General features: G+C 39.1%; 1 protein-coding gene across 3 annotated transcripts in view; it reads right to left on the bottom strand.

The window, feature by feature from the left end:
- Positions 1-23,139, bottom strand: part of LOC124594228 (coiled-coil domain-containing protein 39) — a 481,265-nt gene that overhangs the window by 312,891 nt on the left and 145,235 nt on the right. The gene's annotated exons all lie outside the window — the stretch shown is intronic.

The raw sequence follows: 23,139 nt of genomic DNA, 5'->3' as shown, positions 1-23,139 counted from the left end.
AAATCATTAAATATCAGACATATGTAACTGACATGTTATCATCATAGAAATATTACAAAACATATGTGTACACGACACTGTATCTGCATCCGGTGAAGCCTACGGGCTGAGGATGACACGGTGGCCACTCAGTACCATTGGGCCTTTAAGGACTTTTTGGGTGGTGTTTGTTGTTTATTTGTACATATGTCAATGTTATTTCATGTTTGGACATTGTTCATTCTTACCATAGCACAGTATGTTAAAGTGAGTCTGCCGTGCATAATGTTAAATGTAATCCCTGTTTTTAATTCACACTCAGATCTTATAATGAGATGACAGCTATATATGTCCACAAAAGTTTTTTAATGTTTAAAAAACGATATGTCATTTAGACAAGTCTGATATTTACTAACTTTTATTTCACCTTTGTCCTTGAAAATGGCTCAGCCGAAATTGGAATAGAAATAGATAAATAATAAAAACTTAGTCAAATTGTGGAAATTATTTCATGTAAAAGTATATTATAACTGTGGTCCCAAACCAAAGGAAAATCATCTATATCTGTATTCTGTAAGGTACCTTACAATGTGTGGCAGCATGTAATTCTAGTATCATTACCAGTTCCTCCTTTCATTGTTACATTCATGAACAGTGTGCATGAAGAATGTCCATCAGTAAGACTCTGTACGAGTTCAAACTTCTACAATTTTATCATAAAGGTCATGTTATGAGATGTTCGTTGGGTGAAGCTATATGTTGCATAACTCATCTTGCAATGTACATATTCAGTATTTCAACTATAATTATAAACCTTTCCAAGAAAATGTCTCTCTTACAGCATCTGCTGCTGGTGTTTCACAAGTGCCCATGAGACATACAGCTCCTCTTTAGACATTCTCTGTCTTGTCTATTAACCCTACATGGTAATCATACCAGACTGGAAACCAATACTCTCTAGACAGATGAAGTTACCTTTTTCGTAGGTGAATTACATTCTCTTACGATTTCTCCAATGAATCTGTCTGGTGTCTGTTCTTCCAAGTACTTGTTTTGCAAGGTCATTCAATTTTAGGCTGCACTGAGTACATACTCTAGACATTTTACAATTGCCATTATTTACTGGTCTATTTGCAACAATACTATGAAAAAGATAGACTGCTACTCACCATACAGCAGAGATGTTGAATCGCAGACACACACACCAAAAAGACAAGGAGGTGGTGAAAAAAGGTACACAAAAATCAAGTTCCATGAAAAATATAACAAAGACTGAATCTTTATGTATTCAGTGCAAAAAAGTGTAATGGTTTGACTTGGAAAACTGTGAAGTTAAAGTAAAAAATGCAAATGAAACCAATTGAGGGGAAAAAAACTGTAGCAAGTGCAAGTTCAGTGACATCCATATGTAAACACTGTCACAATTTTCATCTCATTTTAACTAGAAAAAACATGAAATTAATGAACTTAAAAGGACTGTAGCATTATTGGAGAAGTAGCTGCAAAATCTTGATTGCAAAACTCAACAAACAGATAATCGACTGAACATCAAAGAAATATCAGTTACCAGTGACTTAAACAAAGCAAGAACCACAGTGAAAACCAACACAAAACTTAGAAATATGAACATAAGAGTAACACACAGCTATAATTACAAAAGTGATTCTACGAACAATGTCACTCAGAAACATATGAGTCCAGAAAATAATTGCAAACAGCAGAAGTCATGCACTCTAATATTTTTGCGCATTTCACTTAATAAACAATGAAATATGACTAAAAAATCAGTTGACCTGTCCGAAGTGCGCAAAAAATATTGAAAAGTTTCAATTTTTGCTGATAATCATGGATGTCAGATATCAGAAAATATGTCATATGTGCAAACTAACTTAAGTGTCCAGTTCTTTGTCAAGCCAGAACCAGGTGTTGAAGAAGTGAAAAAACATTTGTAAAATAATTCAAAAACCTTCTCTCAAAAAACTGCTTTGTACCGTATTTACTCGAATCTAAGCCGCACTTTTTTTCTGGTTTTTGTAATCAAAAAGCCTCCTGCGGCTTAGAATCAAGTGCAAAGCAAGTGGAAGTTCTGAAAAATGTTGGTAGGTGCCGCCACAACTAACTTCTGCCGTCGAATATATGTAGCCTGAGATAAAGACAATGAACTCATCACATTATCACATTTCTTGAAAGTGTGCTACTCGAATCAGGCAATACAAATGTAGCTGTTGTAAATCATCCACACAGATATGACCTACCTCCTTGGTCACGTGTAAATAAATTAACAGGAAAGAGTAAACAAGGAGATAAATGAAGTATGCAGACAATTTCTGTATGTGAACTTAATAAATGTAAGCACATTAGACACATCCATGCATACCAGCCATGGCCCCCATTTAAATTATGGTGGGGAACAGGTTTTGGTTGAAGAAATCTGTCTTTTAGTAAAGTTGAGTCACAAGAGGCATAATATAGAAGCAGTTCAAAGTACTTTGTACAAATGGGTTATAAAGAAGGATGTGATGTCTTATAAAAAGAGTGAATGACATTTTTGAGGGAAGTAAACTGTTTCACAAAAAATGTGTTGCAGAACTAAAATACAAATACATACTAAAGATTGTACACCAAAACGTACAGTCGTTAACAAACAAAGTTGATGAAATACATATACTCCTTAACAGTGAATGAAAAGAAGTCCCACCTATCAATAGCATCCACAGGAATCAAACCAATATGGGACCCTATATCCGTCCTAAGCAGCCACTCCAACTCCAAGTTCACCCTCCCTACGGAAGAGTTCAAATGAGGCTGATCATGGCGTCTCAACACAGACACAAATCCCACACTCATATGCTTCGTTGCCGATGCTAGAAGAAGACACAAGAAAAATGTAAACAAAACGTTGTAAAAAACATGCAAAACGTAAGGAAAAAAGGGGGGAGAGAACCCAGCCTCAAAATGCAATGGAAGCTATGTCTGTCTGCGACCATCAGATCTATCCTAATGTGTTTCAGTTTATACAGCTCTTGGCAACTCTACCAGTTACAATGGCTATGAATGAGCAGAGTTTCTCCACCCTTAAGAGAATCAAGACATACCTAAGCAATACAACTACCAAGACACCTTTGAATGGGCTTGACTTGATGACAATTCAGTGAGAAGAACAGATTGGTGACCAAACTGTGTTAAGTGGTATACCAAACAAAGAGCCCATCATCTTCCTTTAGTATTTTAAATTTCTAGTAAATGGTTTAATCATTTGTTCTATTTATGTGTATTAAAGTATCAGACAAAAGCAGATATGATACACGTCAAAGTAAATCAACATGGGTCTAGACTATAATTATTTTTCAATTTGAGCTTTTGTAAAATGAAAAGCATAGCATCCCCCCCCCCCCCCCCCCCCCCCAAAAAAAAAAAGTAAATGCACCACTGAACATAGTCATGTTCATAAAGAAAATATATATATATATATATGGCATATACTTCAGCTTGACTCAAAACCTTCAGTATAACATAGGCTATAGTGCCACTCTGAAAAATTACTGTTTTTTTAAGACTAGTGGATTTCTATAATCAGGGTGTGATATATAAACCAGGTGATCAAAAGTATCCGGACACCTGGCTGAAAATGACTTACAAGTTCGTGGCCCCCTCCATCGGTAATGCTGGAATTCAATATGGTGTTGGCCCACCCTTAGCCTTGATGACAGCTTCCACTCTTGCAGGCATATGGTCAACCAGGTGCTGGAAGGTTTCTTGGGGAAGGGCAGCTTCACAGAGAGCTGCACTGAGGAGAGGTATCTATGTCACTCGGTGAGGCCTTGCACGAAGTTGGCATTCCGAAACATCCCAAAGGTGTTCTACAGGATTCAGGTCAGGCCTCTGTGAAGGTCAGTCCATTACAGGGAGGTTATTGTCATGTAGCCATTCTGCCACAGGCCATGCATTATGAACAGGTGCTCGATGGTGTTGGAAGATGCAATCATCATCCTCAAATTTCTCTTCAACAGTGGGAAGACAGAAGGTGCTTAAAACATTAATGTACACCTGTGCTGTGATAGTGCCATGCAAAACAACAAGTGTTGCAAGCCTCCTCCATGAAAAACATGAGCTCACTGCTTCTGAATTATACTGTTGGCACTACACACGCTAGCAGATGACGTTCACCAGGCATTTTCCATACCCAAACCCTGCCATCGGATTGCCACATTGTGTATCGTGATTCTTCACTCCACACAACGTTTTTCTACTGTTCAATCATGCAATGTTTACGCTCCTTACACCAAGCGAGGCATTGTTTGGCATTTACCAGTGTGATATGTCGTTCATCAGCAGCTGCTCGGCCATGAAATCCAGGTTTCCTCACCTCCCGCCAAACTGTCAAAGTACTTGCAGTGGATCCTGATGCAGTCTGGAATTCCTGTGTGATGGTCTAGATAGATGTCTGCCTATTACACATTACGACCCTCTTCAACTGTCGTCGGTCTCTGTCAGTCAACAGATGAGGTTGGCCTGTAGGCTTTTGTGCTGGTAAGTGTCCCTTCACGTTTCCACTTCACTATCACATTGGAAACAGCGGACCTAGGAATGTTTAGGAGTGAGGAAATCTTGAGTACAGATGTATGACACAAGTGACACCCAATCACCATATCACGTTCAAAGTCTGTCAGTTCCGCGGAGCGCCCCATTCTGTTCTCTCATGATGTCTAATGACTACTGAGGTCGCTGATATGGAGTACCTGGCAGTAGGTGGCAGCACAATGCTCCTAATATGAATAACGATGTGTTTGGGGGTGTCTGGATACTTTTGATCACACATGGTTACTAACGCAAACAACCATATAGGTGGTTTCAAAGAAACGATTACAGCCCTGAGGACCTTTCCTTGTGAGTGATTTTCATTTAAGCTGTGATATCTGGTTATCAGTCTATGGTTTTCAGTCCACAAAAATCCTTCCATGCAGGGTCTGGAACTAATCTCCTCCTTTACATTGTAGTTTATCTGTCCTTGCCAACACTGGAGCAACGGGTAGCGACGAATCCTGTATCTGTTCACTAGCTGTGATGTAGTGGGATTGTGCTGTAAAGTCAAGATTGCATTGGCTTTCGGTTCTAATCTCAATGCAGACCAGCTTTTACTTGCTCTGCGGCAGAGTTACAAGCAGCAACATCAAATATCAGTAAGGAAATCTTCAGAAAACTTCTCAATCATAGTTGTTCTACTTCTACATCCATACTCTGCAAACCACCAATGAAGTGACGCCCCACTGTACAAGTTATTAGGGTTTCTTCCTGTTCCATTCACTATGGAGCAGAGGAAGAATGACTGTCTGAATGCCTATACGCGTGCTATAATCATTTTAATCTTATCCTCATAATCCCTTTGTGAGTGACATGTATGATGTTGCAGTATATTCCTAGATTCATCATTTAAATCTAGTTCTTGAAACTTTGTTAATAGGCTTTCTTGGGATAGTTTACATCTTTCTTCAAGAGTGTGCCAGTTCAGTTGCTTCAGTATCACTGTGACACTTTCCCATAGATCAAACAAACCTGTGACAATTCAAGCATCCCTTGTCTCTATATGCTCAATATTCCCTGTTAGTCCTATTTGGTACGGGTCCCACATGCTTGAGCAATATTCTACAACCCATTGCACGAGTGATTTCTAAGCAATCTCCTTAGTGTCTGATTGCACTTCCCTAGCATTCTACCAATAAACTGAAGTCCACCACGAGCTTTACCCATGACTTAGCCTATGTGATCATTGTATTTCACATCCCTACAAACTGTTGCACCCAGGCATTTGTATGAGTTGGCCGATTCCAGCAGTGACTCAATGATATTATAGTCAAGGGATACTATATTTTTTTCGTTTTGTGAAGTGCACAATTTCACATTTCTGAACATTTATAGCAAGTTAACAATCTTTGCATCACTTTGAAATCTTTTCAAGATCTGACTGAATATTTATGCGGCTTCTTTCAGTGAGTACATCATTACGGATAATTGAATCATCTGCAAAAAAACCTGAGGTTACTATTAACATTGTCTGCAAGGTCATTAATATACAATGCGAACAGCAAGGGCATACACGAATTACTTCTACATCTGATAATGACTCTAGATCCAAGAGAACATGCTGCATCCTCCTTACCAAAAAGTCCTTAATATAGTCACAATTTTCACTTCATACTCCATGTTATCGTACTTTTGACAATAAGCATAGGTGTGGTACTGAGTCAAATGCTTTTTGGAAATAAAAAAAATACTGCAGCTACCTGACTGCCTTGATCCAAAGCTTTCAGCAAGTCACGTGAGAAAAGTGCAAGTTGGGTTTCACATGATTGATGTTTTCAGAATCCATGCTTGTTGGCATGGAGAAGGTAATTTTGTTTGAGATAACTCATTATGTTCGAGCTCAGAATATGTTTTAAGTTTCTACACCAAATCAATGTCTTTGATATTGGACAGTAATTTTGTGGTTCACTTGTACCACCCTTCTTGTAGACGGGTGTAACCTGTGCTGTTTTCCAAGAACTGGGTATGGTTTTTTGTTCAAGTGACCTACAACAGAATGCAGTAAAAAGAGGGGCAAACTCAGCCACAAATACAGTACAGAATCTGACAGGGATTCCTTCAAGCCCTGGAGCTTTGTTCAGTTTTAATGATTTCAGATGTTTCTTAACATTTGTCATGCCAATACTGATTGTTCTCATGCTTTCAGTGGTACAATGATCAGTTTGGAGCAGTTCTCCTGTGTTAACCTTTGTAAAATACAAGGATAATCCCAAAAGTAAGGTCTCCTACTTTTTACAAGTACTTAGACCTGTTTATTTCTACAATGGTTTACATCAGTTTACAGCTTGAACATTTAGCTATTTTTCAACATAATCACCATTTCTGTCAATGCATTTTTGTTGACGCTGCGGCAGTTTTTGTATGCCCATGTCATACCAGCTCGCTGCCATGGTGTTCAGAAAGTTATGAACTGGTGTGATTGTTGCTTGGTCTCAGGTGTAAAGTGGTATGCCGAGGTTTTGTCCCCATTACAATTGAGTCCAGGAAGTTGTCCTGTTTGGCTGCAAGGAGGTGAAGAAATGCATGGGAAGCATCAACTCGTTGCTGCATGTGGTCCTCAGTCAGCATGCGTGGCACCCATCTTGCGCACACCTTCTGGTAGTTCAATGTTTCCATTAAAATTCTGTGAGTGGTGCTTCGGGAAACCTCAGGAACCAACGTGCAGAGACCATCCAGGGTGATCCGCCGATCTTCAAACATGCTTTGCTCAACCTTCACCACTGTCTCCTCAGAAATTGACGGTCTCCCGCTCCTCTGTTCATCGTGAACTTTGGTCCGACCAGCTGCAAACTCCCTACACCACTTATGAACATTTTTGTCATCCATGCACGACTCACCATACACTTTCATCAACTGGAGATGGATTTCAATCGGGGCAGTGCCCTTTGCATTCAAAATCCGAATAACTGTGCATAATTTGCACTTGACGGTAACATCCAACGGGAGCTCCATCCTCAATGACTGCCAAGCCAAGACTGAGCGGCTCAGTGCAGCGTGCACATGTTTACACACAGTGCGTGAAGCACTTTTCATAACAGTGCGACCAACTGCCACACAAACAGAGTTCTGTACTTTTAAAAAAATAGGAGACCTTACTTTTGGGATTACCCTTGTACATTTGAAAACAGAGTTATGCTTATCAGCTTTTGCCTTGCTACCATCAGTTTCAGTTTGTGTCTCATTCGCTAGGGACTGTATGCTAATAAATAATAACCTTTGCATACAACCAGGATTTCTTTGGGTTTTGTGAAAGATAATTTAATGGTAGTCATTGAAATCTTCATGCATTACTCTCTTGGCAGCCAAAAGCATTTCATTCAGCCATACATACATACATACATGCATTAATCCTTGTTCCGTAGATCATGAATATGACATTTCGTAATGATGTGGAATGTGTCACCTTAACATAAGTTTTCTTTACACAAAATAATTAATTAGTTACTTAATTCTTTTACAGTTACTAATTCATATCTAAGAATTCATCTACTGAGTAGAAGGAGTTGTCATTCAGAGATTCTTTTAATTTGCTTTTAAAAGTTGGTTGGCTATCTGTCAGACTTTTAATACTATTAGGCAAATGACCAAAGATTTCTGTAGCAGCATAATTCACTCCTTTCTATGTCAAAGTGAGATTTAATCCGTAATAGTGAATATTATCCTTTCTTCTAGTGTTGTAGCTATTCACTGCGCTGTTATTTTTGAATTGGGATGACAAATTTCATAAGTGAATATATGTATTGCGAAGGTACTGTGAATATCCCAAGTTCCTTACATAAAAGTCTGCAAGGTGATCTTGGGTGGGCTCCAGCTATTAATCTGATTACATGCTTTTGTGCAACGAACACTTTCCTCTTAATGACGAATTGCCCCAAAATGTGATGCCATATGAAAGCAGTGAATGAAAATAGGCATAGTAGGCTAATTTACTGATATGTTAATCACCAAAATTTGCAATAACCCTAATTGCATAAGTAGCTGAACCTAACAATTTCAACACATCATTGATGTGTTTCTTCCAATTGAATTTCTCATCAATGCACACACTCAGAAATTTTGAGTATTCTGCCTTAGCAACAGATGTCCATTAATAGTCTATATTTAGCAATGGTGTTATGCCATTTAATGTACAGAATTGTATAAACTATGTTTTCTCAAAATTTAGTGAGAGTCCATTTGCAGAGAACCAATTAATAATTTTTGGAAAGACATTATTTGCTATTTCCTCAGCTGATTCTTGCTTCTTGGGTGTGATCATCAGCAAAAAGAACTAGCTTTGCATCTTCATGAATACAGAGCGGCAAGTCTTTAATACATATTAAGAACAATAAGGGACCCAAGACTCAACCCTGTGGCACACCATTCTTGATACACCCCCAGTTAGAGAACTCTGCTGGTTTTTGTAGACTATCTGTACTGTTAATTTCAGCCTTCTGCATTCTTCCAGTTAAGTATGAATTAAACCATTTGTGCACTGTCCCACTCATACCACAATACCTAAGCTTATCTAGAAGAATTTCATGATTCACACTATCAAAAGCCTTTGAGAGATCACAAAATATCTGAATGGGTGATGTACAGTTACTCAATGCATTTAATATTTGAACAATGAAACCATACATAGCATTTTCTGTTGAAAAGCCTTTCTGAAGACCGAATTGGCATTTTGTTAGTACTTCATTTTTACAAATATGTGATGCTACTCTTGAATACATTACTTTTTCAAGAATTTTAGATAAAGCTGTCAGAAGTGACATTGCCGGTAGTTGTTAGCGTCTGATCTATCTCTTTTTTCATGCAATGGTTTAACAATAGTGTATTTCAGTCTAGCTGAGCTACTACATATGTGGCTGAGAATCCTACTTATTTGTAGGGAACAAGCTTTTAGTACTCTGTTGTGAGCTTTTACTTTTGAGTGAATTTATTATTTTCCTAAGTTCAGAAGGAGAGGTGGGTTGAATTTCAATTTTATCAAATTGCATAGGTACTGCCTCTTCCATATACTGCTTTGCATTTTTTAATGAATAGCTGGATCCTATTTTCTCTACAACACTTAAAAAATGATTATTAAAAATGTTTTCCACTTCTGACTTCTTGTTAACAAACTTTTCATTGTGTTTGATAGAAATACAGTCTTCCTGTGCTCTCGGTTGCTCTATTTCCCTTTTCACAATATTCCAAATTGTTTTAACTTTACTATCATATGTGCTAATCTCAGACGTAAAGCACATACTTCTGGACTTTTTAATAATTTTTCTTAATACAGTGCAGTAGTTTTCATAATGTTTCACTGTTTCGGGATCATTACTCAGCTAGAAGATACATTTCACTTTTCCGTTTACAAGATATTTTTATGCCTTTAGTAAGCCATGGCTTTTTACATTGTTTCTTACAATTATATTTCACTGTTTTCTTAGGGAAACTGTTTTCAAATATACTCACAAAGGTATCACGAAATAGGTTAAATTTTAAATTTGCATCGTGTTCCCTGTACACTTCATGCTTTGTTGTACACCTATTAGGCAGTCTTCTCTGTTTCTTTAGAAGTTTATTTACAGTGACTATACCATGCAGGGTGTCTCTGATTATAAGATATTCTGCTGGGTAACATATCTATCCAGTGCATGGTCAATTATTCTTTTAAACTTGAACCTTCTCTACATGCTCCTACCCTGTGCTGAAAGTTCAAAGTTCCTCATTGAGATAAGTCACTAGTAATTTTTTTAATTTAGTTTACTGAACATATTTCTGCTTGTTTTAGTTGTCCTTTGTACTTTGGTAATCATTGTTGACACAACCACGTCATGGTCACTGAAACCTGTTTTGATGTGGACATCCTCAAAGAGGTCACGTTTATTTGTTGTCATTAGATTCAATTTATCTCCATCATGAGTGGAGTTCCAAACTATGTGTTCTGTTCTATCTTGCTGATAGTTTCAGTACTCCATAGTTTAAGGGTGAAAATATTACAATGCTACACATTTGATAATGTCATTTCCTGCGTCGGTAGATATAATTTTTGGTTTTTGTGAACACACAATTTTGCTTATGGAATTGTGGCAATGAATAGTTAATAACATGGGTTTCTTTTATGCATGTACTCCAACTGCCACTTTTTCATACTACTTGAGTATGGCAAAGGACAGCATGTAAACACAGATTGTTTCTAAGTCCAAAGTGAGTAATATTTTAGTAATTCATGTCAAGTCAGGCATACTCACATGTTATATATATCTTGCATTTTATTTCAATACATTTTATTGGAAAACAACTGTGGTATGTTTTAATTCACTTGTATTAGTGCAGTTCAGAGTTAAATAGCATTTTTCCATTAGTTTACTGAACACAATAATAATAATAATAATAATCACAAAATGATTAGATTAAGAAGAAAATGGTTTGCTTAAACTATTTACATATTTTTTTTTCAAAGGGCTTCTTATTCTGCATGGAAATATGATATTCTACAATGTGTAAAATGGATTTTGTAAGAGGAATTTCTTTATCTGAAATTTAAGCTTCATTGTGGAAAGGGACATAACTATGCCGGACAGTGCATTTCCTAATTTTAAACCCACATATTGTGGACCCTTTTCAATAGAGTACTGTTCTGTGGCTGCTGATAAAAATTTGTCTTTATTCTTGTATTATTCTGATACTGATGCAAATCAGAACAAATGTTGGGCTACAGTCTTTTAACAAGTAATATGGCTTTCAGAATGTACATGTTTACTATGTTTAGTACACCAGCTTTGGGAAACAAGCCATGGCATGATCCCTTATATTTTTCTCCACAGATAATTCTTATTGTCCTTTTTTATAGTAGCAATAGCTTATTTACATTTGCTTTTGTTGTTGCTCCCCAAATTTGTATTCCATAATTCAGATGAGAGGAAAATAAGGCAGCATTCTTTAAGACAACAGTGCCTTAAATTTATTTCTGGACTCATTTACAAAATAGTATTATACCTTAGTGATGATTTTTCCTTTGTTGAGAAAGTTTGTAAACTCTTTGGAATATTGTGAATACCGCAGAATGTAAGGTGGTGGGCATGCCTCTGATGGAAGTAGATGTTTTTCTAAGTTTGTCAACAACAATGTGAATTCATGTTCTGAAGTGGAATTGTAAAGTCGGTGTGCCATAAAACAGTTGGATAAAATAAAAAGATATTCACAGCAACAAGCAAATCATCTTCAGTTATTCAGTTCAACAAGAACCTGCAACATTATAAAAATTACAGCCTCAAGAATGTACCCTAGATGCCAGACTTGGAGCCAACAACTATGAGATAATGAAGATAAGTAAAAAGAGTTTCTTTTGTATATCTCATGCCTCTTGAAGCTTTTGAAAATAATGAACAGACTAAGAGAATTTGAATAGTGATGCATGGGAGGATAAGATTACAAGTGTGGGCATCAGCTGTGATCTGTTGACTGATAACAATGTCTTATCTGTCGCAGAAGAAGAAAGACAGGGCTTTTTATCACTTCCAGTTTTTATACACATACGAAAGCTCCAATCACTCTACGAAAGAAGACCAGAGAACTGCCCAAGAAAGTTGTATCAACAGTGACGAGAATTTCATATGATCTTAACTATGACGGACCGAATGAATTGAAAAAAGACTTGACAACTACGACGAAGAACATTAGAAAAGATAAGTACAAACCATTTGTGAAATCAAATTTTTTTGGTGGACTCCCGTGATCACTAGGAAAATGAATAGAGACGAGGTTAGTGGTGATGAAGTGAAAGCTGTAGGACATATCCTAAGCATTTTTGAATCAAGTGAAAGTGTAGAAAGCAAAGACACAGTGAAAACCAATATTATGCAGTTGATTTTGGCAAAACTGAATGCAGTTAAGGATCAGTTAATAGAAATAAAAACAGATAAAAATAGAAAATTTAGTGCAGTCAATGATCACTTAATAGAAATAAAAACAGAACAGTCTGAAAACAATGATAAAGTGGACGGGGTACAATACCAAATAGACTAACTTAGTAATCAGGTTTTGGAACTAAAACGTGGGTTGTCAGATGGATTAAAAAGTGTGAATGAAAAAGTCAATGTATTCAAAAATAAATTTATTGTTTTTGAAAATGTGTTTATGGCCCAATTTGCACAACAAGCGAAGAATGTTGATGATATCAGAGTTGAACAGAAAGCTGTAACAGAAAAAATGGAACAGAACTTTAGTAGTTTAGATCAAAAAATTTTAAGTACTGAAAACAGTATGCTAACTAATGTAAATGGTTTAGATGAAAAAATCTCAGTAGTTCAGGAATTGCATTCACAACAATCTGTATTCAAACAATGGTATTGCGTGGTCCAACATTTAAATCAAAAGTTTTCCATCAGACAATTTACATCCAGTTGATCTTCTATACCACTGTAGAGATAGTTTTGTGTCGGGCATGAGTGATGACCAAAAGATTAAATTTGTTAAAAGATGTCTTGAAGATGAAGCTCTGTCTTGGGTAAATCTAAATTTACGTCAGTGGAAGACATAACAAAGTTTCGAAAAAAAGTTTTTTAAATAAATTTTGGTCGGAAGCTGAACAGGGGAGAATTAAAAGTGAATTTCTGAATGGTCCAAATTATAGGAATAGGGATGGCACACTGAAAGAGATTTGTAAGAATCAGCTTAAAGGATTAGCACACCTTGACAGGCCATTTGACAAAATGACATTGATTGATGCACTCAAAAGGAGATTACCAGGAAGGTTGCAGTGGGGTTTAGTACATGGACCTGATGATTGCCTTGAACAATTTTTAGCAAACGTTGACAGGCTGTATACGGCAGTAGAAAGAACCATGTACCATAATAATCATAATGATAGAGATCACATTGGTAACAAATACATAAACAGAGATAGTGGTAAATTCAATCAGGGTCAAAATGGTAATAGAGACAGAAATTATGAACATCAGCAGAATAGGAACAATGGGGATAACTATGGGCAATATAATAGGAAAAATACTCAGAGAGGCAACTACTTGGGAAACGGCGGTTCACCTCAATGAAGGTCCACAGTTTTCGGGCGAGGAAACGCAACAAGTACAGGACACCAAATTTACACTTACAATTAGACAATAATAACAGTATTAATAATGTGACACAGGTATTTGAAGTTGAACAGAAGGAACATCAGATTTCTCATTTATGTTTTGATCAAAAGTTTTAATCAACCAGAATGTGAGAGTAATGAGAATTTTGTTTAGTGTGTACTAATGATTCCTTCTCTTGGCCAGAAAACAGTGTTATTGATATATGTAAAACAGGTGATGACTGTATTGGATCTGAATTAGGTGGTATTTTTGATATAGATGTGAATGAGAGCTGTGAAATGACTGAAGATGGTTAAGTCTGAGACGGTAGCTTATTGCAAATAAATGTAGCTGAGATGTTTGAGTTTGAGGGAGATGACATTAGTGTTGATAATGATGTTGTTGATGAAGTAATTTTGGAAGAATATGATGACGATGGTGGTGATGATTATCAGGTTTTTATGGAGTTGAGGAATAATGAAGTTTCAGAGTTATTTGCAAATACAGGTAAGGTAAGTGATGTATGTGATGATGTTAGTGAGATTCATGGAATACCAGTCCAGTCAAAGCAGTTTTTCATTAATGTCATGCCGTGTAATGATCCAAACAGTAAAGGTGAGTTATCTGTAAGCTCACAGAAGAATAAAAGGTGAAAAACCTTTTGAAATACGTTCGGGACCAGATTGATGATAACACAGATAAATGTGCATTGTGGAATAAGTTAGCTGTGGTTAATTAAAATTTTTATCCAAATTGGTGGAATGAAGTGAAAGGAGATCTAAGTCAGAAATGTAATTTTGACAGTAAGGTATTTTGTGTTCTCTCCATAATAATTGATGTTAGTAGTGCTATGGAATCCATTCAGGGTGTTCAATCTTTACCAGACAACATGTGTAACCAAAGTAATGCTATGATACCAGTAAAGTTGATAAAACCCTGTAAGAATTGTGTAGATGTGGCATTTGATGAAATTGAAAGTGATCTCTTATGTGAAGTGTCTAAGAACAGAGACGATGATTCAGATTTTGGATGTCCTTACATTAAGATTACGATTGATCAGTGGGAAGGAACTTATTGGAAACGGGAATACGGATAACTGTATATGCAACAAACTGTTCCCATAAATGTTTACACATACATATATTTCAGCACAAAGAAAGATACACTGTACAAGCTACAAAGGCTGACTGGAACATTAACATGGCGGCTTGTCAGAGTTCAAAGATCATGCTTTAAGTGGTTGATGTGACCTATCAACGCTACACAGCGCACCCCCCCCCCCCCCCCCCCCTCCTCCTCCACGCAGTACGGCCTGTAAGGCCTGTGGGGAGGTCGTGTGGGCATCGGCATTGGAGCGAGTAGTGCGAGGCGGCAGGCACACGACTGGAAGGTCCAGATTGTAATCAGACAGCCATCAGGTGCGGATGATGCGTCGGCCGGCCCAGGACTAGAGGTATGGGGAGGGGTGCGGCGTGCGAGCGTGCCTGCGCCTAATGCAGATCGAGCTGTCTGAGGAGATGAACGTATGAACTCTTGATGGATCGCACTCTTGGTGGAAGGACAGGCTATGCACTATCTTGTTATCTAGTTCCTCGCTGAGTGTCGAGTCTGCAGTCTGCAGTGTCTGTAAGGAACACAAGCACATGGTAGTCAAAAGCAACAAAAACACGTCGTCGACATGGTTAGGTGGTACAATGCAGCGCAAGTTGAAAGTCGGGGAGCAAGTCTCTCCAGTAGATGAAACGGTCATCAAAACCTGCACATGGGGTTGATGACAACATGTTTGGGAAACCCACGAACTGCAGTGATGAATCATCAGAAAGAGAGGACACTACCACGGGATGAGCAACTCATTATTGGGCTCAGCAATGGAACATTCGTCAGGATGGTCCAACTGGGACGGCAGACGGGCGTCAGAGTCCACGAAAGCAGGCTTGAGCCTGTGTAGCAAAACGGTCTGCGGGCGATCTTTAATCATAATGTCGAACGTCGTCTCGCCCCTCCGGAGTACATCTACATCTACATCCATACTCCGCAAGCCACCTGATGGTGTGTGGCGGAGGGTACCTTGAGTACCTCTATCGGTTCTCCCTTCTATTCCAGTCTCGTATTGTTTGTGGAAAGAAGGATTGTCGGTATGCCTCTGTGTGGGCTCTAATCTCTCTGATTTTCTCCTCATGGTCTCTTCACAAGATATACGTAGGAGGGAGCAATATACTGCTTGACTCCTCGGTGAAGGTATGTTCTCGAAACTTCAACAAAAGCCTGTACTGAGCTACTGAGCGTCTCTCCTGCAGAGTCTTCCACTGGAGTTTATCTATCATCTCCGTACGCTTTCGCGATTACTAAATGATCCTGTAACGAAGCGCGCTGTTCTCTGTTGGATCTTCTCTATTTCTTCTATCAACCCTATCTGGTACGGATCCCACACTGCTGAGCAGTATTCAAGCAGTGGGCGAACAAGCGTACTGTAACATACTTCCTTTGTTTTTGGATTGCATTTCCTTAGGATTCTTCCAATGAATCTCAGTCTGGCATCTGCTTTACAGACGATCAACTTTACATGATCATTCCATTTTAAATCACTCCTAATGCGTACTCCCAGATAATTTATGGAATTAACTGCTTCCAGTTGCTGACCAGCTATATTGTAGCTAAATGATAAGGGATCTTTCTTTCTACGTATTCGCAGCACATTACACTTGTCTACATTGAGATTCAATTGCCATTCCCTGCACCAGTATCAATTCGCTGCAGATCCTCCCGCATTTCAGTACAATTTCCCTTTGTTACAACCCCTCGATATACCACAGCATCATCTGCAAAAAGCCTCAGTGAACTTGTGATGTCATCCACAAGGTCATTTATGTATATTGTGAATAGCAACGGTCCTACGACACACCCCTGCAGCACACCTGACATCACTCTTACTTCGGAAGGCTTCTCTCCATTGAGAATGACATGCTGCGTTCTGTTATTTAGGAACTCTTCAATCCAATCGCACAATTGTTCTGATAGTCCATATGCTCTTACTTTGTTCATTAAATGACTGTGGGGAACTGTATCGAACGCCTTGCGGAAGTCAAGAAACACGGCATCTACCTGGGAACCCGTGTCTATGGCCCTCTGAGTCTCGTGGACAAATAGCGTGAGCTGGGTTTCACACGATCGTCTTTTTCGAAACCCATGCCGATTCCTACAGAGTAGATTTCTAATCTCCAGAAAAGTCATTATACTTTAACATAATATGTGTTCCAAAATTGTACAACTGATCGACGTTAGAGATATAGGTCTATAGTTCTGCACATCTGTTCGACGGCCCTTCTTGAAAACGGGGATGACCTGTGCCCTTTTCCAATCCTTTGGAATGCTACGGTCTTCTAGAGACCTACGGTACACACGCTGCAAGAAGAGGGGCAAGTTCCTTCGCGTACTCTGTGTAAAATCGAACTGGTATCCCATCAGGTCCAGCGGCCTTTCCTCTTTTGAGCGATTTTAATTGTTTCTCTATCCCTCTGACGTCTATTTCGATATCTATCATTTTGCCATCTGTGTGACAATCTAGAGAAGGAACTACAGTGCAGTCTTCCTCTGTGAAACAGCTTTGGAAAAAGACATTTAGTATTTCGGCCTTTAGTCTGTCATCCTCTGATTTAGTACCATTTTGGTCACAGAGCGTCTGGACATTTTGTTTTGATCCACCTACCACTTTGACATAAGACCAAAATTTCTTAGGATTTTCTGCCAAGTCAGTACATAGAACTTTACTTTCGAATTCATTGAACACCTCTCGCATAGCCCTCCTCACACTACATTTTGCTTCGCGTAATTTTTGTTTGTCTGCAAGGCTTTGGCTATGTTTATGTTTGCTGTGAAGTTCCCTTTGCTTCCGCAGCAGTTTCCTAACTCGGTTGTTGTACCATGGTGGCTCTTTTCCATCTCTTACGATCTTGCTTGGCATATACTCATCTAACGCATATTGTATGATGGTTTTGAACTTTGTCCACTAATCCTCAACACTATCTGTACTTGAGACAAAACTTTTGTGTTGAGCCGTCAGGTACTCTGAAATCTGCTTTTTGTCACTTTTGCTAAACAGAAAAATCTTCCTACCTTTTTTAAAATTTCTATTTACTGCTGAAATCATCGATGCAGTAACCGCTTTACGATCGCTGGTTCCCTGTTCTGCGTTAACTGTTTCAAATAGTTCGGGTCTGTTTGTCACCAGAAGGACTAATATGTTATCGCCACGAGTCGGTTCTCTGTTAACTGCTCAAGGTAGTTTTCAGATAAATCACTTAAAAATTTTCACTGGATTCTTTGTCCCTGCCACCTGTTATGAACATTTGAGTCTCCCAGTCTATATCCGGCAAATTAAAATCTCCACCCAGAACTATAACATGGTGGGGAAATCTACTCGAAATATTTTCCAAATTATCCTTCAGGTCCTCAGCGACAACAGCTGCTGAGCCAGGGGGCCTATAGAGGCATCCAATTGCCATGTCTGAGTCTGCTTTAACCGTGACCTTCACCCAAATTATTTCACATTTCGGATCTCCATCAATTTCCTTCGATACTATTGCACTTCTTATCGCTATAAACACACCTCCCCCTTCACTGTCCAGCCTGTCTATGTGGTATACATTCCAATCTGAGTTTAGCATTTCATGACTGTTTACATCTGGTTTCAGCCAACTTTCTGTCCCTAGTACTATGTGGGCATTGTGACCGTTTATTAATGAAAGAAGTTCAGGGACCTTTCTATAGACGCTCCTGCAGTTTACTATTACCACATTAATATTGTCATTCCCTGTTGCATTTTGCCTACTCCTACCTTTGCCGCGTCTCAGGAGGCGTCTTGTCGGGCATAGGGAGAAAATTCTCTAACCTAAAAAACCCACATGTGCACTCCACACATACTCCGCTACCCCTGTAGCCGCTTCCTGCATTTAGTGCACGCCTGACCTATTAAGGGGGACCCTACATTTCTCCACCCAATAGCGGAGGTAGAGAAATTTGCACCCCAGATTTCCGCAGAATTGTCTGAGCCTCTGGTTTAAGCCTTCCACTTGGCTCCAAACCACAGGACCGCGATCAGTTCTGGGAACGATACTACAAATAGTTAGCTCAGATTCCACCCCGCGAGCGAGGCTTTCCGCCTTCACCAACTCCGCCAACCGCCTGTATGAACTGAGGATGACCTCTGAACCCAGACGGCAGGAGTCACTGGTGCCGACATGAGCAACAATCTGCAGTCGGGTACACACAGTGCTCTCTATAGCCGCCGGCAGGGCCTCCTCCACATCTTGGATGAGAACCCTGGCAAGCAGACAGAGTGAACAGTGGCCTTCTTCCACGACCTTTCCGCTATTTCCCTAAGGGGCTCCATCACCCGCGTAACGTTGGAGCTCCCAATTACCAATAAACCCCTCCCCCCATGTGCCTGCTCGGACCTTGCTGAAGGAGCGGCCACATGTCCACTAACAGGCAGAGCGGGCAATGCCACACGGCCAACCTCCACATTGACCCTCCGCCACGTGTGCCGCGAACTCCGCTGAACCCGCCACTCCCATTGGGGAGAGGGTGGCCCAACCGCGCCTGGTATCCACGAATTCTTTACAGACAAATGGAATAACTGGTAGAAGCTGATCTTGGAGAAGATCAGTTTGGATTCCATAGAAATATCAGAACACATGAGGCAATACCGACCCTACGACTTATCTTAGAAGCTAGATTAAGGAAAGGCAAACCTACGTTTCTAGTGCTTGTAGACTTAGAGAAAGCTTTTTACAATGTTGACTGGAATACTCTCAAATTCTGAAGGTGGCAGGAGTAAAATACAGGGAGCGAAAGGCTATTTACAATTTGTCCGAAACCAGATGGCAGTTATATGAGTCGAGGGACATGAAAGGGAAGCAGTGGTTGGGTTGTAGCCTCTCCCCGATGTTATTCAATCTGTATATTGAGCAAGCAGTAAAAGAAACAAAAGAAAAATTCAGAGTAGGTATTAAAAAACATGGAGAAGAAATAAAAACTTTGAGGTTCGCCGATGACATTGTAATTCTGTTAGAGACAGAAAAGGACTTGGAAGAGCAGTTGAACGGAATGGACAGTGTCTTGAAAGGAGGATATAAGATGAACATCAACAAAAGCAAAACGAGGATAATGGAATGTAGTTGAATTAAGTCGGGTGATGCTGAGGGAATTAGATTAGGAAATGAGACACTTAAAGTAGTAAAGGAGTTTTGCTATTTGGGGAGCAAAATAACTGATGATGGTCAAAGTAGAGAAGATATAAAATGTAGACTGGCAATGGCAAGAAAAGTGTTTCTGAAGAAGAGAAATTTGTTAACATCGAGTATAGATTTAAGTGTCAGGAAGTTGTTTCTGAAAGTATTTGTATGGAGTGTAGCCATGTATGGAAGTGAAACATGGACAATAAATAGTTTGGACAAGAAGAGAATAGAAGCTTTCGAAATGCGGTGCTACAGAAGAATGTTGAAGATTAGGTGGGTAGATCACGTAACTAATGAGGAGGTATTGAATAGGGTTGGGGAGAAGAGATGTTTGTGGCACAACTTGACTAGAAGAAGAGATCGGTTGGTAGGACATGTCCTGAGGCATCAAGGGATCACAAATTTAGCATTGGAGGGCAGCGTGGAGGGTAAAAATCGTAGAGGGAGACCAAGAGATGAATACACTAAGCAGATTCAGAAGGATGTAGGTTGCAGTAGGTAGTGGGAGATGAAGGAGCTTGCACAGGATAGATTAGCATGGAGAGCTGCATCAAACCAGTCTCAGGACTGAAGACCACAACAACAACAACATATTTTTCTTATGTTTTCTGTAATATGTTATGTATCAGATACTTCTATACATCTGCTATTTTGGGCATCATTATGTACCCATTTGGCAAACATAGTCTGTCACAAAATATTGTAAACATTCTGTTTCCAAATTTTGTGAAGTCACCCTCCTCTAACATTACCTTTTTTTTTTTTTTTTTTTTTTTTTTTTTACATAGAAACGTGGTAAGCCTACCATGTGTACTATTGATTCTTGTATGGGTGAACATTATATCAGCTGTCTAACTGAATGAACTTCATACGATTTTGTAAACGATGTGTTATGTTTTGGGTTAAAGTATGTAAAAAGAAATTAATTTGTTACTACTCTGTACATACAGTTTAAATTACTATTCTTTTAAAAATATCTGAAATTACGAAATTTCTGGTGCATTTAAAATTCATATTAGTAATTGTACAATCTGATGCAAATTATTAAATTTGTTTCTGGACTCATCTACAAAAGTGTTATAGCTTGGTGATGAGTTTTCTTTTGTTAAGAAAGTTTGTAAACTCTTTTGCTTTGTAAACTCTTTGGAATATGTCGAATACCACAGAATGTCAGTAGTGGTGGACATGCCTCTGATGGATGTAGACATTTTTCTAAGTTCGTCAACAACAATGTGAATTCATGTTCTGAAGTGGAATTGTAAAGTCGGTGTGATATAAAAGAATGGAATAAAATAAAAAGATATTCATAGCAACGGGAAACTCTTCATCAGTTATTCAGTTCAACAAGAACCCGCAACGTTATATAAATTACAGCCTCAAGAATGTACCCTAGACGCAAGACTTGGAGCCAACAACTATGAGATAATGAAGATAAGTAAAAGTTTTCTTTGGTATATCTTATGCCTCTTGAAGATTTTGAAAATAATGAACAGACCAAGAAATTTTAATAGTGATGTGTGGCAGAGAAAGATTACAACTTCAACACACTTTTTCCAATAATTTCACAAGTTTTTTGATTCTGTCAGAGAAGTTTTTAGTTGCACCTGTAACCAATTTTGCACGGCGTCAATGACTTCTGCTTCAGCTGCAAATCTTCTTCTTCTGAGCACCTCCTGCAAATGTTTGGACCATACGGAAATCACTAGGAGCCAGGTCTGGAATGTGTGGCAGGTCTGCCAACAATTCAAATCCCAACTCCTTTACTGTTTCAGCCATCAATGTCTGCATCTGATTGCAGGTTTCAGTTTAGTTAGCAACACATCACAATAGCCCTCACTGTTCACAGTTTCGACTCTTGCGGTGAAATGAATAACTACCAGACCTTCCACGTCCCAGAATAGTGTTAGTATAATCTTACAGCTGACAGTTGATGTTTAAATTTCTTAACTTGTGGTGATGATGGGGGTTTCCAAACTATGCTCGCAGCCTTACTTTGCGGTTCATGATGATGCACCTATGTTTCGTCTACAGTAATGATTCGCAAAAAAAAGGAAGAAGAAGAAGAAGAAGAAGAAGAAGAAAGAAATCCTGCCTCGCGATGATAACAGGCAAAATGTTTACGAGAAATGTCCATCCATTGTGCCTTTCCTGGGCTGGCAATTCTTTTGGTACCCACCTTGCACATATTTTCCAAAAATTTAGCCTGTTAAGATGGAATACACTGAACTATGACTGATACATAAGTATTGGTGATTTTGTCCACTGTGATTCGCCTGTTTTCCATCACCATACCCCTAATGACTCCCATATTGTCCTCAGTTGTTGACGTCGATGACCTGCCCGATCTTTTCTTGTCACATAAAGAAGTTCTTCATGTTTGAAGTACTCTATCCATTCTTAAGTCTTATTTCAGGATAAACAGCTATCGCCATACAGCACTTCCATTCAACAAATAATTTCCATAAACAAAAAGCAAATCACTGTCCTCATTTCCTCCTTTGTGCAGCTGTCTTGTTTCATGGTTTGTTACAATACGACGACTAACACGGGAATAAAAGTGACACGTTGTACAGAATTGTTGCAGATGACTGGATACTAGCAGTGTTACCTAGCCCTATGGCAAGAAATTACAGAAATCTCTTTACTTTTTGACTTCACCTCATATATTGTTAGACAACTTACATGTTAGAATGTCAACGTATGTGCCCCACTTTACGACGGGTATGCCGAAAGTTTTTAGCAGCCGGTAAACCGTAAGGCGGGGGACAATGGGGTTGTTTCCATTCGAAAGAGCGATGTTTTTTGACCTTGGGACGTGCGCGCGCAGTCCCTGGCTAGCAGTGATCCCCCCACAGCGCGGTAAGAAAGCACAGGCAGTGCTGAGTCAGAGACGGTGCAGGATGGAGCTGTCGCGCCGCGACTTCCGTGCCATGATTTTTTAAGATTACAAAAAGGGTTTAAGTGCCGAAGAATGCCATTCTTCTTTGCTGCGTATTTTTGGTGAAGCTTCCCCTTATAGGCCCACAGTTGAAAATTGGTTTTGCGAGTTTTCGAGGGGTCGGCAGTCAATTGAAGATGAATCTCGTCCCGGTTGGCCAGCAACAGCTGTGACTCCTGAAAACATTGATGCTGTGAGGAAAATGATCACAGAAGATCCACATCTTACATTTTGCGACATTGAAGGGACCCTAAATATTGGATCAACAACAGCACAGACCATCATTCATAGTCACTTAGGCCTTACTAAGACATGTGCCCGTTGGGTGCTACATTCCCTGACAGAAAGCCAAAAG

This window comes from Schistocerca americana, chromosome 2, assembly GCF_021461395.2.
Source record: "Schistocerca americana isolate TAMUIC-IGC-003095 chromosome 2, iqSchAmer2.1, whole genome shotgun sequence".
In the NCBI taxonomy this organism is placed as follows: domain Eukaryota; kingdom Metazoa; phylum Arthropoda; class Insecta; order Orthoptera; family Acrididae; genus Schistocerca; species Schistocerca americana.
This window is presented reverse-complemented; position numbering and strand designations above follow the sequence as displayed.